Source organism: Ambystoma mexicanum, chromosome 3p (assembly GCF_040938575.1).
Source record: "Ambystoma mexicanum isolate Mex_15411 chromosome 3p, UKY_AmexF1_1, whole genome shotgun sequence".
NCBI lineage: Eukaryota > Metazoa > Chordata > Amphibia > Caudata > Ambystomatidae > Ambystoma > Ambystoma mexicanum.
The window spans coordinates 718273756-718291121 of NC_090925.1; positions in this window are offsets into that span (position 1 = coordinate 718273756).

Sequence of the window (17366 nt, forward strand, 5' to 3'; positions counted from 1 at the left end):
TAGCGCGCAAGAAGCCCAGGGGCATTGAGGCGCTGTTACTTGCAATAACTTAGTTACATGGTACAGGCATGAAAGCGATTGATAACACATTATGAATACTACAAGATATCATACTGTTGTTACAGATATTGCATTGGGACGTATATTACAACATATATGATAAGTATTCGTGCTGGTGTGTCGGGTCTTATGTGAAGAGGGTAGTTTTCAGAGTTTTGCGGAAGGTGGTGAGGGAGGGAGGTTAAGGTAGGAGTGTCCAGCGTAACATATCTTGGCCATACCTTGGATGCTAAGGGGATCCATCCTAAGGAGGACTTGGTGAAGGTATTGAAAGACGCTCCACCCCTGGCAAACAAAGATCAGCTTAGGTCTTTCATGGGGCTTGCTGTATATTATAGCCGTTTTGTGCCTTCCTATGCAGACAAAACTGTCAACATGAGGGCTTTGCGAAGGAAGGGGATTCTGTTGAGTTTCAAAGGGAGTTTGGCAATTTGAAGAAGGATGTTGATCAGGCTCCTTCCTTGGGATTGTTCTCACCGGGCAGGAAAAATGTTTTGACGGTCGATGCTAGTGAATATGGTATTTGTGCTGTTTTGGAGCAGAAGGTTGGCAGTGAGTTCCGTCCGGTTGCTTTTGCCTCCAGGGTTCTTAGGGATGCAGAACAAAGATATGCGGTCATTGAGAGAGAAGCCTTAGCGGCTGTATGGTCGTCGAGACACTTTAGAACCTTTTTGTGGGGAGTGGAGTACACTCTCCGCACGGATCATAAGCCCTTAGTGCATGTGTTGTCCAGAAAGGGGTTGTCACATTCGTCGTCTAGGATCATGAGGTGGTTGGCTGATATGAGTGAATTTAATTTCAGGGTGGAGTATATTCCCAGCATGAAGAACGCGGTCGCGGACTGTTTGTCGCATTTTCCTCGTGCAGGGTGTCCTGAGGAAGTGTTTGTGGTGGAGGGTGATGACTGTATGTTGGTGGCGTGTATAGTACCTGCTGTAGGTGAGCTGGTGTGGAGCAAGGAGAGTTCGCGTGACCCTGTGTTGATTGAAATCAAGGCCGCCCTCACCAACGGAATTTTGAGTGATAATTTGTCTAGACATTACGGTCATGTATGGGATGAACTATCCGTGGGTCCCTGGGGCATTGCTAGGGGCCAAAGGTTGGTCCCACCGGAGTTGCTCAAAGGTAAACTAGTGGCATCAGTCCAAGAGGGTCACTTAGGAAGGTCCATGACTAAGAGCAGGTTGAGAGAGTTGTATTGGTGGCCTAGGATGGATGGGGACGTAGAGGATGTGGTTTGGGACTGTATCGCGTGTTCTACGAGTGACAAGAGTAAGACTCTGTCTGCTCAGCTCGTGTTGCCTGTTGAAGTTCCTGACCAGGTGTGGTCGAAGGTGGCTGTCAACATAATGGGCCCTATGGACACGGTAGGGAGCGGGGCTCAGATATATAGTGGTCATGGTTGATTACACATCCAGGTGGGTGGCAGCCACCGCATTGTCCACGGTGACGTCTGAAAAGGTTGTGGAGTTTATGACTACTGTTTTTGACAGAGAAGGGATACCAGCCGGTGTTGTTACTGATAACGGCATACAGTTTGTCTCGGACTACATGCAGGAGTTTTTGAAGGGTCTTGGTATTCGCCATCATAGAGTCTCTCTGTACAACCCAGAGGCTAACGGTCTTGTGGAGCGTATGAATCGTTTCATTAAAGGGGCAATACAGCTAGCTCTGGCCTATGGGCTTCCGTGGATGAGTGTGGTTTCCGAAGATCTTAAGGCGTACAGATACACGCCCTCAGTGCTTATGGGGCATTCCCCATTTGAGCTTATGCAGGGAAGGAAACCTGGCTCCAAACTCAGAGTACCGGCGTTGGGTGGTGGTACCCATTCGTAGGTTGACATGCAGGAGATTGTGAGTCGGGTATGCCAAAAACAACAGTCTTTCATGCAGAAACAACTGATGCGTAAGAAGCCATTGTCGGTTAGGATAGGGGATCGCGTCCAGATTAAAAACCAGAGATTTGTGCCCAAGGGGTGCAGCAAGTATATGCAACCTCGTGTGGTGGTGAAGACTGGTCGACGGTATGTGAAGCTTGATGACGGGCCAGGTGGAGCATGAGGAGAGTGGTGGTAATTGACAGGGCTCAAGGGCCTCTGCCGACCCAAGGGTCTCATGCGGGGTCCACAGGAATCGGTGGTGGGGCGGAGCATGCAGGAGAATAGGTCTCTGTTGAGTTCCCTGGAGATTCTTCTTCTGAGGTTTTCACATGTCCAAGTCCTGGTTTTTCCGGTGCAGAGGTGGGTGTGCCGTTGAGGTGTTGTGATGCTGGGACGGATTCGTCTCCGGTTGAGCGTGTTGTTGTTAGCAATGATGCTGGCACGGTGGTAGCCGAGCGTGCCGTTGTGGGTAGTGGGGTGTGTACGGAGGTTACCCCCTCTACCCTTATTGTCCCGCCCAATACCAATGGTCACCCCATTCGTGAGAGGAAATTGCCTTCCAAGTTTGATGATTATGTTTTGGGAAGCATTGCAAGATGAGTTGTTGTTCCCTTGTTCTCCCTTCCTTTTCCTTTTCTTCTATTTTAGGGTGCTGGTTGAATGGGGTGCGTAGGGATGATTGTTGTGTGAATGTGTGGGGTTTGTAATGCAATGGGGGGAGAAGTGTTGGAATATATGTTTTGTGCTTGTGTGGAATCTTACAGTTGTAGGATTCCACGCCGCTTGCTGTGCGTTCTTGTTTATTTACACAGCTGGATTCCGGATTCCACAGTTAGCAGTTGGAAGGAGGGAGTGTCCTGCTGGGCTCAGATTGGTCACATTAAAGTTGTTATTCTACTTACCCGTGTACCTCGTCTTCCTTACACACTCGTCAGGGAGTCACTTAAGGAGTGTGATTTTGTAGTTGTTGTCTAGCCATGTTTCGGTTATGAATAAGATGTCAAGACCTCCGTCGCACAGGAGGCCGTAAATCTCGGTGGCATGTTTGGACATTGATCTAGCGTTGTAGGTTGCAATGGATCTTTCTGACATGGTTAGGTTTGTTTTTTGATCCTTGTTTAGGCTTGCGGTTGTTCAGTTGGAGTTCTTCTGTGTAGTTGTTGCAGATAGGTTGTTGATCCGTGGAGTCTGCTTTATTGTTGAGGTGGTCTGTTAGATTGAAAGTTGGGTTGATGAATTCTTCAGCTTCATTATCTTGTATGTTTTGATGTGGTTGCTGGCGGTACCCTTGTGTTTTTGTGATATACAGAGGGAGGGCATTGGATTTGTACCTTTCTTCTCTTTTTTGCAAGGTTCCAGTAGGTTTTCAGTGTGTCTGGGCACGTCAGTGGCATTGAAGGGTCGAGGAGTTGCGTTTGCTGTGAGGTACGCTGTAAGATATAAGGATTTTTCTCTTCTCATGATGTTTGTTCTATTGGCTGTAGTGTATGCTGGGGTGCGTTCTGTATTCGTGATGGTTTCTACTGGAGGAGGGTGAGAGTGTGGTTCCGTTATGTTTGTTCCTTGTTCCGATTCTCTTTGGCAGTGTCTAGCTCTGTGTTGGGGCATTTTGTGGTCCTTGGTAGTAGAATGGTTTGGGTATTGTAGGGTCTTGTGTGGTTTGTATGATTTTGAGTCTTATCATCTTGGGCTGTGACAGCTGAATGCCCTATATGGGTGGCTGTCCAATTAGTGGGTTTGGTTCTGGTGTTCTATGGATGGACGGTCTGAGCGGGGCGCTGGTGGGATACTATGCTTTGGAAGAGGGTAGCGCAGGAAGAGGTTAGGGCAGTTGGATATGGGAAGTGGACGACAGGTTCCTAGTTAACTTGGGCAGTGACCTGGCTATAGTTACTTTCTTTCAGTGGTTGCTGGGTGTTCCTGGGTAATGGAGGGCCTAGGATTCGCAGATGGGACCTAGACTTGATGTACCTAGATACTGGTAGAAAAGCCCTAGGTTTCACAAAAATGGTCGACAATGAGAAAACACACCTAGATTTGTGATCCCCAGATAGTGGGAGAAAAGGCCTAGGTTTCACAAAATTGGTAGACAAAGGGAGGACACACCTAGATTTGAGGTTCCTAGATATTGGGAGAAAAGGCGTAGGTTTCCCATAAATTGTAGGCAAAGGGAGGACACACCGAGACTTGAGGCTCCTAAATTGTGGGAGAAAGGCTTAGGTTTCACAAAATGGTAGACAAAGGGAGAACACACCTATATTTCAGATTCTTAGATAGAGGGAGCAATGCAGAGGTTTCACAAAATGGCAAACAGTGAGCAAGCACACCCAGATTTTAGATTCCTTGATAGTGGGAGAAAGGCCTAGGTTTCACAAAATAGCAGGCAGTGAGCGAGCGCACCTAGATCTGAGATTCCTAGATAGTGGGAGGAAGGCCTAGGTTTCACAAAATGATAGACAAAGGGAGAACACACCTAGATTTGAGATTCCTGGACAGAGGAAGAAAAGGCATAGGTTCACAAAATGGTAGACAAAGGGAGAACAATCCTGCACAGTGGGAGAAAAGGCCTAGGTTTCACAAAATGGTAGACAAAGGGAAGGCTCACCCAGATTTGAGATTCCTAGATAGTGGGTGAAAGGCCTAGGTTTCACCATATCATAGACACTTCAGTGTAAGCATGTAAGTTGAAGTACTTAAGTGGTTGAAGTACTTATTGCAGGGGGTGGTGGTTTAGGATGGGGTGAGCGTTAACGTAGCAATTACTACCAGTAGTTATCCCAATCTTGTCTGTTGACGCTGTCTGGTCCTCTTTTAGCAAGTGTGGGTACTATCCAAAGCTCGGTATGCTGTTTGTGGGTGGAATTATGTCTTGACAACCACCCAGATGGGTTGAGGTGGGAACAAGGGAGCTTGTTGGCAGCTGCTTGGGGAATAGGCAGGGCTTGCTACTGCACCCGGGATAAGATGCTGAGCACTGCTTTACCTGTTGCTTGAGCTTAGCGTGCAGCAGGATCCGGGCAGAGGGGGTAGGATACACAGTGGGTTCTGAGGCAAAATATGTGAGCATGGTTTGGGGTTCGGTGGCAGTGATTGGCGACTATACTTTTTAGTGGGTGGCATCCTGCTTCCCCTGCTGAAACCTGCAGACACAGCCTGTGGCTGCCTGTATGGGCTGCTCTTTGCCTCAGGGCCCTTAGCTGCAGGGGGCTACCCTAGGGAGATAGGATATATGGGGCAGGTGGATCAATCAAGCGTTAGGGCGGGCTGTGAGGACAGGATTTCGTGCAACAATAAGGAAGCAGGAAGGGGGATTAGTGCGCTTGCAGCGCCAAAATGCTTTTAATGGGCAAATTAGGTATAAAAAGGGCAGACAGACCCTGTGGCCTTACCTTAGGGTTCACCTGCGGTCAAAAGTAGTAACAGGTTTCAGGTCTTATGAACCTCAATGGATTCTACAGTGTTATGCTTGAGCTAAAACATGGCGCTGGTGCGCAGTGTATTCTGGGGGCACTCAGAGCCATAATGGTTATTTACTTCATGCCGCAGTGAAAAGCTGTACTTATTTTGCTGAGAGCTGGATTTAATTTTCTGAAGAAAACATGCTTTCCAAACCTGGTATGCAGTCAAGGACATACTGCTGGGAAAGCTGGCTTTGTTATGTCTTGTTATGAGTTATGGGACTGTTTTCCGTGGCACTTGTTTTTGGAGGAGGGAAGCGCTTTGCTCCTTGAGGTTACTGTCGGTTGACCCAGCTGGCAACCAACGATTGCCCATCAATGCGCAAGTGCATTTGCCAGAAGGTTCGAGAAATTACCACCCCTTTTTGAGGAGTGCATATATGCGGAACCCCTCAACGGTCAGACGGGACAAGTACAAAGACCTCAGTTGGAGGGGGGACGCTTCCGTCCGGCATACCTGTGGGCTGTTGTGCTCTCGGCCTGGCTGTTATCGGGGTCTTCCAGCCACTTCTGGCGAGATCAGGGATTCAGTTACGCCCACAGTGATGTATTTTCTTTTGAATTCTCTGTCTTTTCTGTGATTTATTTCTGTGTTATCACTTGTTGCTTCCAAGCTTTGAATAAATAGCCGTATAAGTGCTCATTATTTTCTAAGAGTGTGTGTGGTTGTAAGTCATTGCGTCGTCTACCTGCGTTTAAAGTATTTGCTCCGTAATTGCACTGGTGATTAATGACTGTCCGTGCACTCTGGGCGAGCAATACATTTTTGGCGCTGTGAGCAGGGTATTTATGATGAATTTTTCCAAATGTTAAAGAATCTGTTTGAACGCAGACAGGCTTTGTTTACATTGCAAACGAAAGTAATTTGCCAGCGAGTGTTGGACTGTGTTAATCTGTTTTTTTTTTCTTTTCTTCTTTTTTTGGTGTGTGCGTGCCTGCGCGAGTGACTGCAGTGTGGAAAGGAAAAAAAATATATATATATATAAAGAGGTTCTGTACATTATTACAATGATGAATAGTTTGTTCAGGAAAAAGAGTGTTCCCGCTGGCGGTGAATGTTCTGATGTTATCATTCCAGGTTGGACTAAGAGCCCATATGATAAATTGGCCCAGGTGTGGGCATGCGGCGCGGGGCTAAGTGAAACATGGGATCAGGGATTGGGAGATGCTGATCCGTCTGATGTAATGTTGTGCTTACAACAAGTTTCAGTGGAAAGGGGAAGGGAATGCACTGCGCTGGGTAGGCAGGGTTGGGTCCTCCTGCATGCCTATAGGAAAATACATCAAAGGAATTTGGAAATGAAAAATTTGATTTTGCGATTGGAAAGAGAGCTGGCTGCAGAAAGGCAGACTGCGTTAATGCAGCAGATTCAAATGAAACTTTTTAAAGATAAGGCTGACACATACCAGGCTGTGGCCGAGAGGGCAGCAGTCAGAGTAGCCCAGTATAAGTATAGGAAAAGACGGGGAGGGGTCAACCAAAGAAAGGTGGCAGCTGTAATCGCTACCGCCGGTGTGGACTGGGATCCGGATAATTGGGATGGTGAAATTTTTGACTCAACCAGTCCAGAGAGTAGTTCAGCAAAGGAGTCAGACCCCAAAATGGAAATTAAGCAGAAGACAGTGGTTGCTAAGCCAGTTAGAAGACGGCGAGCCGGGCCCCACCTGCAGAATCCTGCGGGCGGGGTTGTGGATTTAACGACGCTGGAGGATTACACCCAGCAGGAGGTTGGGGAAATTATTACCCGTTTGAGGCAAAAATCAGGGGAACCTTTATTGACATGGATGGTGAGGTTGCTAGATGGGGGCGCTGCGGGGTTGTTGGTAGATTCCACGGACTCACCGCGTTTTCTACCCTTGTCAACTGACACCAATGTACAGGAGGTCTTAAGGGCAGGGCCGCCCCCTGATGAGAATGGCCACGATTAACAGGTGTCTTTGTTGCACCTAGCAGCCCAAGCATGTAACCGTAAATACCCCATTACCACAGATTGGCCTAGGGAGGAAACAAAGTGGTATACTTTGAAAGAGGCAATTCGAAAGGTCAGAGAGCATGCTATGAAAGCTGAAATTCGCGTAGATGCTCCAGGACACATGGGAGCCACGCCACTCTCAGTTTCAACTAGAAACATGGTGATTAGAACTGCACCACCTGCATACAAAAGTGTAATTATGACTTTGCTCGTAGGTATGACGGGCAAACCCACTGATGAGATAGTGGATGCCATTCGGCAACTGGAAGATTTAGGGGAGTGGGACAAGAGTGATGACAAGCCACGGGAGAGAGAGGGGCGTAGTGAGAGAAGAACTGAAGGCAGAAGGCAAGATAGTAGAGACTCCCGAGTGTCCAGAAAGGACATGTTTTTGGCTTTTTTAAAAGATGGTGTGCCACGAGAAGAAATTGATGGCATTGAAACTAGGGTAATGTATGAATTATACAAAAAGAGAGGGCTTGCAGCCAAAGAGTGTTATAAACAGGTTAAGAAACAGGTATTAACCAAGCCACAGGGGGACACCTCACCTTCCGCTCTTCCTGAGGAAGAACAAGAAGAAGGGTCTATGGGGACACCTTCCCCGTACCAGCCAACATACGCTGATTTGAGGAAGTTGGTGAGTGCAATGCTAGAGGCAGAGTCAAGTCACACTCATTCAAAATTTGACTAGGGTTACGGCCAAGCTCCGGCAGCGTCTGCTCGCATAAAAGTTGATAGGCGGCCCCATGTTAATGTTAAGATTTTTTGGGGGCCAGGAAATACAGAAGGGGTGCGAGCATTGATGGACACCGGGGCGGAGGCCTCTCTGATTCATGGCAATCCAGCAGGATTCAAAGGCAGACAATTTACTATTACAGGTCTCGGGGGAAAGGAGACCCCCGCAGTACAAACTGAAGTGGAGATGAAAATAGGCAATTTGAATAGGCAGAAATACCAAGTGTTGATTGTCCCAATACCTGAGTGCATAATTGGCTTTGACATTCTGGAAGGGTTGACTTTGGGACTTGGAGGTAAAACATACCAGTTTGGGGTGAGTGCATTGACCTGCACACCCATTACCGTAGGCAAATTGAAGATGCCCCCAGTGCAAGTGCCTGTGGCAACCAAGCGGGTAGCAATGAAGCAATACCGCATTCCTGGGGGGCACCAGGAAATTTCAGGCACCATCAAAGGGTATGTGGAGGCGGGTGTGTTACGCCCTATCACTACCGCATGGAACAATCCTCTCTGGCCTATTAAAAAGGGGGATGGGTCTTGGAGGATGACGGTGGATTACCGTGAGTTGAATAAACACACTCCTCCCTTAGTGCCCGCGGTCCCAGATGCCATTACCTTGATTGAGAATGTCCAAAAGTTTGAAGGGACTTGGTATGCAGTGTTAGATTTAGCCAATGCATTTTTCTCTGTGCCAATTGCTGAAGAGTGCTAAGAGCAGTTTGCATTTTCTTGGAGGGGGCGTCAGTACACCTTTACAAGGTTACCTATGGGGTACATACATAGCCTGACTATCTGTCACCGGCTGGTGGCAGAGCACTTAGACAAGATCCCGTGTAAACCTGACATACAAATCTCTCACTTCATTGATGATATTTTGATTCAGGGCAAGGATGAGCGCAGTGTACAAAACCAGTTAGAAGTCATTATGGCAGGATTGAAGAAGGAAGGGTGGGAGATTAACCCAAACAAAATTCAAGGCCCAGCTGAAACAGTGATATTGCTAGGGATTCAGTGGCATAATGTGCATCGAGAAATGGTGCTGAAGGCCCGACAGAAAATACTTGAGTTCACCCTCCAATGAACAAAAAGCAAGCTCAGCAGTGTATAGGGCTGTTTGGTTCTGGAGACAGCACATTCCCCATTTAGGGCAGATACTGGCCCCCCTCTACAAAGTGACACGAGAGAAATATGAGTTTCAGTGGTGGGAAGAGCAGCAGAAAGCATTTGATTTAGCAAAAGACACTGTGCAGCAGGTGCTTGATTTATGGCCATTGAAGGAAGGCGAAGTGGAATTGAATGTGTCTGTACAAGACAATTATGCTAACTGGAGTGTGTGGCAGAAACATGAAAGGAAACGTGTGCCATTGGGGTTCTGGAATCGTAAATTACCCGATGCTGGTAACTCATACACTCCGTTTGAGAAGCAGTTGCTGGCATGTTATTGGGCCCTTGTTGATACCGAGCAAATGGCAGTGGGCCATGATGTATTAATGAGGCCAGAAATACTGATTATGCAATGGGTACTGAGCTCTCCTAAAACACATAGAATAGGACATGCTCAAGAAGCCAGCATAATTAAATGGAAATGGTACATTCAAGACAGAGCCAAATCAGGGAAGGGTGGAGTTGCCAAATTACATGAGCAAGTAGCCAACATACCGCCCTCAGATTACATACCACCGGAAGTGCCTGAAAAACGTGAGTCTCCCGTGAAATGGGGAGTACGTTATGGCGATTTGCCTGTGGAGCAGACAGAGCATGCCTGGTTCACGGATGGCTCAGCCCAATATGTGGGAACTGAGCGATACTGGAAAGCAGTGTCGTACAATCCCAAGACAAAAAAGATTTTGACAACGTAAGGGAAAGGGAAGAGCAGTCAGTTTGCAGAGCTTTACGCAGTTTACCAGGCATTGAAACAAGAGATCCCTGGCCGATGTCATTTGTACACGGATTCATGGTCAGTGGCGAATGGGTTGGCGGTGTGGTTGCGAACCTGGCAAAGGAATGGGTGGAAGATTCATTCAAAACAGTTGTTGGGAAAAGAACTGTGGCAAGATATTGCAGAAATGTTATCACAAAGTGAAGTCACTGTGTATCATGTGGACGCGCATTGTGCTACAGACTCATTAGAACGTTGGTTTAATTCTGTTACAGATGAACACACCAAGATTTCATCTGTGGATGCGGAGGCTCAGGAAGACGATTTGGAGGGTTTGGCCAAGTGGGCTCACCAGAAATGTGGGCACCTTGGAGAAAAGGCTACTATCAGGTGGGCACAAGCTCGAGGAATCAGTATTCCTTTAGAGGTAATGAAAACGATTATTTTGCAATGTCCAGTGTGCCAACACCAACAGCATAGGCCTATCCCTCAGATTGTTCGGTTTACATTGCGAAGAGGAAAATTACCAGGTCACATTTGGCAGATCGATTATATCGGCCCCCTGCCAATCAGTAAAGGTTGTCAGTATGCATGCAATATTGTGGATACATACTCAGGATACATGATGGTTTTGCCGTGCAAGCGTGCCACACAACTGAACACCATTAGGTTGTTAGATCAGATCATATTGCATTACGGAGTGCCTTTGCAGATTCAAAGTGACAATGGGTCACACTTCAAAGGCAAACTGATACAGGAATATTGTCAGGAAAAGAGCATTGAGTGGCTCTACCATTTGCCTTATTACCCTGCCTCTTCAGGCTGATTGAACGAACGAATGAATGGGTTGTTGAAAGAACAGCTGCGCAAATCTGGAGATGGCAATTTGGCAGGCTGGCGTGATCGTGTGTTTGATGCGGTGCAAGTGCTAAACAATAGGCCTGTGAATGAGCATGAAACTCATTTGATGCGGCTAATGACTCCTGCTTTACAGATTCAACCCAATTCAGTCAGAGAAACCCTATTGTACTGGGGAATTACTCCGGGTTCTTTAGTTCCCTATCGGGCGACTCCAGAGTCAGCAGGGGTAGACTTGCATTCCCATGAGGAAATCAGATTACACCCAAGAGGGATTGTTGTAATTGAAACAGGGATTGGAGTACAAATTCCCCCAGAGCATATGGGATGGATTGCCCCTAGATCTGGCCTAGCATTGAAGGGAGTTCAAGTGTTGGGAGGGGTAATTGATGCCTATTACCAAGGCGAGATCAAAGTCATCCTGATGAATAGTGGGGACCAATTGTTACCGATCCACAAGGGCGATCGGGTGGCCCAACTGATTATTATCCCCGTTAAGTTGTCCATGACTAAGAAGGGGGAGCCTCCTACAGTGTTAACTACCCGTGGAGATCGTGGTTTTGGCTCTTCAGACAGTATGGTACCGGGTGCGAAGGTGTGGGTGGAAAGGCCAAGGGGCCCACCAGTGCCCGCAGATGTCATTGCATCAGGCAAAGACCAAGTAGTTTTAGTAATGGCCCGGTAGAAAGAAATGGCAATATGTGCCCGCAGACAAATGTTACCTGAGAGAGTGATGTACAACACTGATATCTCTTTTCTGGGTTTGCCTTGTAGATCCTGTGTCTGGCTGGTGTAATTGTGGGACTAAATGGACTCCGTTCGGGAGAGTTAAACGGCATGCTGCTACCAATGAAAAATGTCACATCTGTGCCAGCGATCAAGGAGAAACTGATAATGATGAGTAATGATGTCCAAAAGCAGCCCTATGCCGATGCCGAAAAGCCAGCCAGACCGAAGACATGGATTCGTGAAATGCGGCAAACACGTCAGGCGCAAGTGAAAACAACATTGATACCAGTCATGTGAGAGGCATCTTCAGGACGGCGAAAACATGCTCCCATGATCACCCAAACGGAGAATATATGGACATACCTGGCACAACAGGTGCTCAACATTACGCACTTTTGACTTTTGCCTTACTGACGTGCCCAATGCTGAAGCCTTACTGACTACATGCTTAGTAGCAGTGCTGACGCCAGTTCCAGTTCTAAAGCATATTTTCGGCGTCACGCACAATGATTCTTTGGTTCAAGATTCCGATATCAGGCAATTCTTTTCCATCTATAAGTACTGCAGGTTTTGCCAGGAAACAGATCGCAAATGGAGAAATTTGACACGTATTATAACCTATAATATAACTCAAGGTGATGTGTGTTATCTTATGACATGCAATGCAAAAGAAATTGGCAAATGCCAACAGCTCAATTTAACCAAACAGCAAAATCAAACTGTGTTCGAGAAACAATTGTGTTCGCGAGTTCCACGCACATGTACCAGTGTGAATAACACTCTTGTAATCATACAGTGATAGCTGCCAGTCATCTGAATCACGTGAAACTTCCAACAGGATGGCTCTTTTGATGTGGCAACATCACATATACTTATATTCCAGCTAACATTTCCGGAGGTCCATGTGCCTTAACTCGATTAGGACTAATGATGTTCCCTTTACACCCAGCGATATCTCGAGGCAAAAGGTCAACTTTTGAGTCTGTGGGACTATCCCCCGAATGTGATTCACATGTGCATTTGCTATCAGAAGCTGAGGTTCTAGCATTAACCCTTTCATTAGTGGGAGTTTGGGGTTTAGCTGCTGGGGGTTACAAATCTTTGATCAAATTAGCATGTTTAGTAGTCAAAGGACTCAATCATACTTCTCAGGCGTTAGAGGAGTTACTCCTTGATAGCAAGGTTATTAGAAAAGCAACTTTGCAAAACAGGGCTGCTGTTGATTATCTATTGCTAAAGCATAATTTAGGTTGTAACGCAGTTGAAGGTATGTGTTATTTCAATCTAAGTGACCATTCACGATCCATTGAAAGTCATATTCGAGGTTTGAGGGATCTCATTTCTCAAGTGTCCCAAGATCATAATGGGAATTGGTGGGATTTGTTATTTTCATGGATTCCTGATATTGGGGGTACCCTGCGTTACGCTTTTGCTTGTATTTGCATTATATTAGCTATCATAATAGCTTGTTGTTGTTGTATTCAATGCATTCCCAACTTAGTTTTAATATTTCATCGGTTTCAGAGACCGGCTCCTATGCCACTGGGCTATGGAAGATAAATATCCAAGGGTGGAATTGTTATGCTTGAGCTAAAACATGGCGCTGGTGCGCAGTGTATTCTGGGGGCACTCAGAGCCATAATGGATATCTACTTCATGCTGCAGTGAAAAGCTGTACTTATTTTGCTGAGAGCTGGATTTACTTTGCTGAAGAAAACATGATTTCCAAACCTGGTATGCAGTCAAGGACATTCTGCTGGGAAAGCTGGCTTTGTTATGTCTTGTTATGAGTTGTGGGACTGTTTTCCGTGGTGCTTGTTTTTAGAGGAGGGAAGCACTTTGCTCCTTGAGGTTACTGTCGGTTGACCCAGCTGGCAACCAACGGTTGCCCATCAATGCGCAAGTGCATTTGCCAGAAGGTTCGAGAAATTACCACCCCTTTTTGAGGAGTGCATATATTCGGAACCCCTCAACGGTCAGATGGGACAAGTACAAAGACCTCAGTCGGAGGGGGGACGCTTCCGTCCGGCATACCTGTGGGCTGTTGTGCTCTCGGCCTGGCTGTTATCAGGGTCTTCCAGCTGCTTCTGGTGAGATGAGGGATTCAGTTACGCCCACGGTGATGTATTTTCTTTTGAATTCTGTGTCTTTTCTGTGATTTATTTCTGTGTTATCACTTGTTGCTTCCAAGCTTTGAATAAATAGCCGTATAAGTGCTCATTATTTTCTAAGAGTGTGTGTGTGGTTGTAAGTCATTGCATCGTCTACCTGCGTTTAAAGTATTGGCTCTGTAATTGCACTGGTGATTAATGACTGTCCGTGCACTCTGGGCGAGCAATACATACAGCAGGGAGGGGAGCCAATCACCAGGGAGGGGTCAGGCTGAGAGGCGGGCATAGGGACGGCAAAACAGGAAGAGAGGTTGAGGGCACGGTACTGCACAAGGATGGCCCTGAGGCCTAACAAAGCACCAAAGAAACATACTTTAAGGTGGCCAGGATCCCAGGGCAATGTTACACCTGCGAGCTGGAGCTAAAAGACGCTCAAAGCAGGTTTCAAGTCTTATAGACCTCGATGGATTCTACAGCAGAGAGGGGAACAAACACCATGGAGGGGGTGGGCTGAGAGGCGGGAATAGGGACAGCAACACAGGAAGAGAGGTTGAATGCACGGTAGTGCACACGGGTGGCCTGGGGTCCTAACAAAGCACAAGAAAAACTAACTTTAAGGTGGCCAGGGACCAGGGTGATGTTACACCTGCGAGCTGGAGGGATTGTATAGAGTTCTTTGTCACTCTTGTACTTCCTTTTGATGATGGGGTTTCCATGCATAAATTGTTACTGTGTTGTAATAAGTTTTAAAGATATAGTTGTTTCTCAATGTAGTTTTCTGTTATATGCAGTTTTCATGTAGTCTGGTATTCAATATGCTTTTCTTTGTTTCAATATTTAAAGTTCCATTCACTTTAAAAGACAGCACATACTGATTTCACTTGGATATAAAGTATCATTCAATTTAGTAGACAGCATTGAATAGTTTTACTTGAATTTGAAGTTCTTTTTTACTTCTGAATTTAATATGTAACAGTTCTGCTCTTTTGTGATGTTTTCACTCAGTTCGGTATTCAAGAAAACATGGATTGTAGTCAATTCGGTGTTTAATAGGAACGGGTTGCACTTATTAAGATTGTCATTCAACCCACTGTGTAATAGTTCCTTAAGTCACTTCACATGGAACATATAATCTTCAGAGACTTTGGAAAACATGTTTCCTCCCACACGCGACTACTCAGATACAAAGCATTCTTAGTTGTTCAATATTGTACAATGGGCTGAATCAGAGACCTTCAAAAACGTGTTACCTCAAATATGAGACCACTCCGATACAACGTATTCTTCAAACAATCAAGTTTTAACACTTGCGCACCGGGTTTCTCAAAGGCTAAAAACTCACTGGTCACATTCAAAGGCTTCAGCAACATGGATCGTACGGCTTTCTGCTCCTCGCTTCAGGGTCCCATTCCTGCCGGTTAGGCACCCCTGCGTCGACGACCCAACACAGGGAAAGGAGCATCTTGAACGCCTATGAAAGGGACAGCCTCTACACACGGCTCCCTTCTTAACGTTCGGCTTGCTCCGCTGAACTCCAGCTCCCACACCACACTTGCACCAGCCTTCCTGCTGCTGCTTCTGTCTTTCCTCCGTGCACAGGTTTCCAAGCTGCCTCTCATGCTGTAGGGCTGGTCTCCTTTTATACAACTGCAGCCCCTTGACAGGCTGCAGGTGTGAATGCCCAAATCAGCCCTGCCTGATCACAATCAACGGGACATGCCTGACCTTTACAGCTCTCAGCAAGCATCTTCCTCGTCCTAGTACCAGAGTGGTAAAAGTGCATGGCATTCATTGTTCTTAGTTGCCTCTTCTTTGACCCAGTACCGTCAAGTGTCAATTTGGGACAAATGAGGGGAACTGGCTTATATCAGTCCATGAAGATGGGAGAAGGGCATGTTGGTCACTAATAGGGAAAGGGGGATACCATGTCTCGCCCAACGGCACCCTATGCTTTCTCACCCTCCCGCTGGGTCTTCAAGGTTTATCATTTCTCTTGATGTTATTTTGACCAAATGGAATGCGGTAACAATATCCCACAAAGGTTTCTGGGACTAAGGGTTCATCATAAAAATAAAAAGGGGAAATACTGCCTCTCACCTGAGGACACTATATTCTCATTCTCCAAGAACTCTCCACCCAGGTGATCCTCACTCGTTTTTCCACCCCCAAATTCAGGATCCAAAATCAATGGTCTTTCCCTGGCCAGCTGGGCAGAGGATCCTAGGTGTTTAGATGTGAGGACGTCCTCAGGTTTCTCTCTCTCTATATATATATCACTAACAAAAAACATTGTTAAAGGGACGTTATGGTTAAGTTGCGCTACTAAACACCTATCAAATTCAGTGAAAAAAACTTTGTTAAAGGGACGTCATGGTTACAAGTAAAACCGAAAACCCCCTGAAATTTGCTAGTATGGTAGGCTAAGCAACCATAACTCGCGCCACCACCGTGCACTGCTAAGACTAATACCCATGACATCATAGATGACATCACAAATGTCATTCATGACATCACATGTCTGGCTACCCTTTCTTTGTAGTTCACTAACATATCTAGGGCAGGTGGTTTTCTTCAGCGACAGTCAGGAAGTAAAAATGGAAAAGGTACTATGTTTGTAGACCTTACTCTTCTCATATGTACTTACACTACTTTCCTTAAAATCCACTCACATCATACAATACATATACATTGAGGAAGAAGCAGCCTTGAGACACAGCAATCATTTCTGTGCATGAACTGAAGTACTTTGGTTACAAACACTTTCTGGTAATGCTGCTAGTTTTCTGCTTACTTTACTTTCCCTGTATATGCTCATATTTGTATGCATTGTGGTCTCTTTATGTCTTGTGTGTAGTAGTACAATTATGAAGTAAGGGAGACATTGTTAGGTGTTTATTACGTGTGTCACAGTGCATAAAACTCTAAAACAAAAGGATTCATCATTTTACTATCCAACATAGTGAGGTTTTGAATATTGCAGCTCTATGGGGCATGATGCACAGAATGCCTACATTTGTATAGGAGTTTGTTCATGTACTGGAATGAAGTATGTAACACAATGGTGTTTATAGTAAAGCATCACCTAATGAACTATTTGGTGCATTATACTTCTTCCAATGAGTATTTGCCATTTTTCTGACAACATTATAATGACAATCCTTTGTAGAGGCTGTGCATAAAGAGTAAATGCACATGTGATGACATCTTTCATGGGTATTAGTCTTAGCAGTGCACGGTGGTGGCGCGAGTTATGGTTGCTTAGCCTACCATAACTGGTGAATTTCAGGGGTTTTTAAGTTTTACTTGTAACCATAACGTGCTTTAACAATGTTTTTTCACTGAATTTGATAGGTTTTTAGTAGCGCAACTTAACCATAACATTGTTTTAACAATGTTTTTTAATAGTGAATTTCATAGGTTTTTAGTAGAGTACAGTAACAGGAACATTGCTTTAGCATAGTGTTGGCAGTAAAGGTAATATGTTTGCAGTACCGCACCTTCACCATAACATCCCCTTAAGAATGTTTTGTCAGTGATAGTTTGTCTGCCATCCTCATGAACTTGTGGAAAGTGTATGTATCAATTTGTGCTGCCCCTTCCCTTGCCTAATAGTGTCGGTATATCTGACAAAATAAAGGTGCGCATGTTAAGTGTTGGTGAAACTGTGTGTGGTGTTTCTT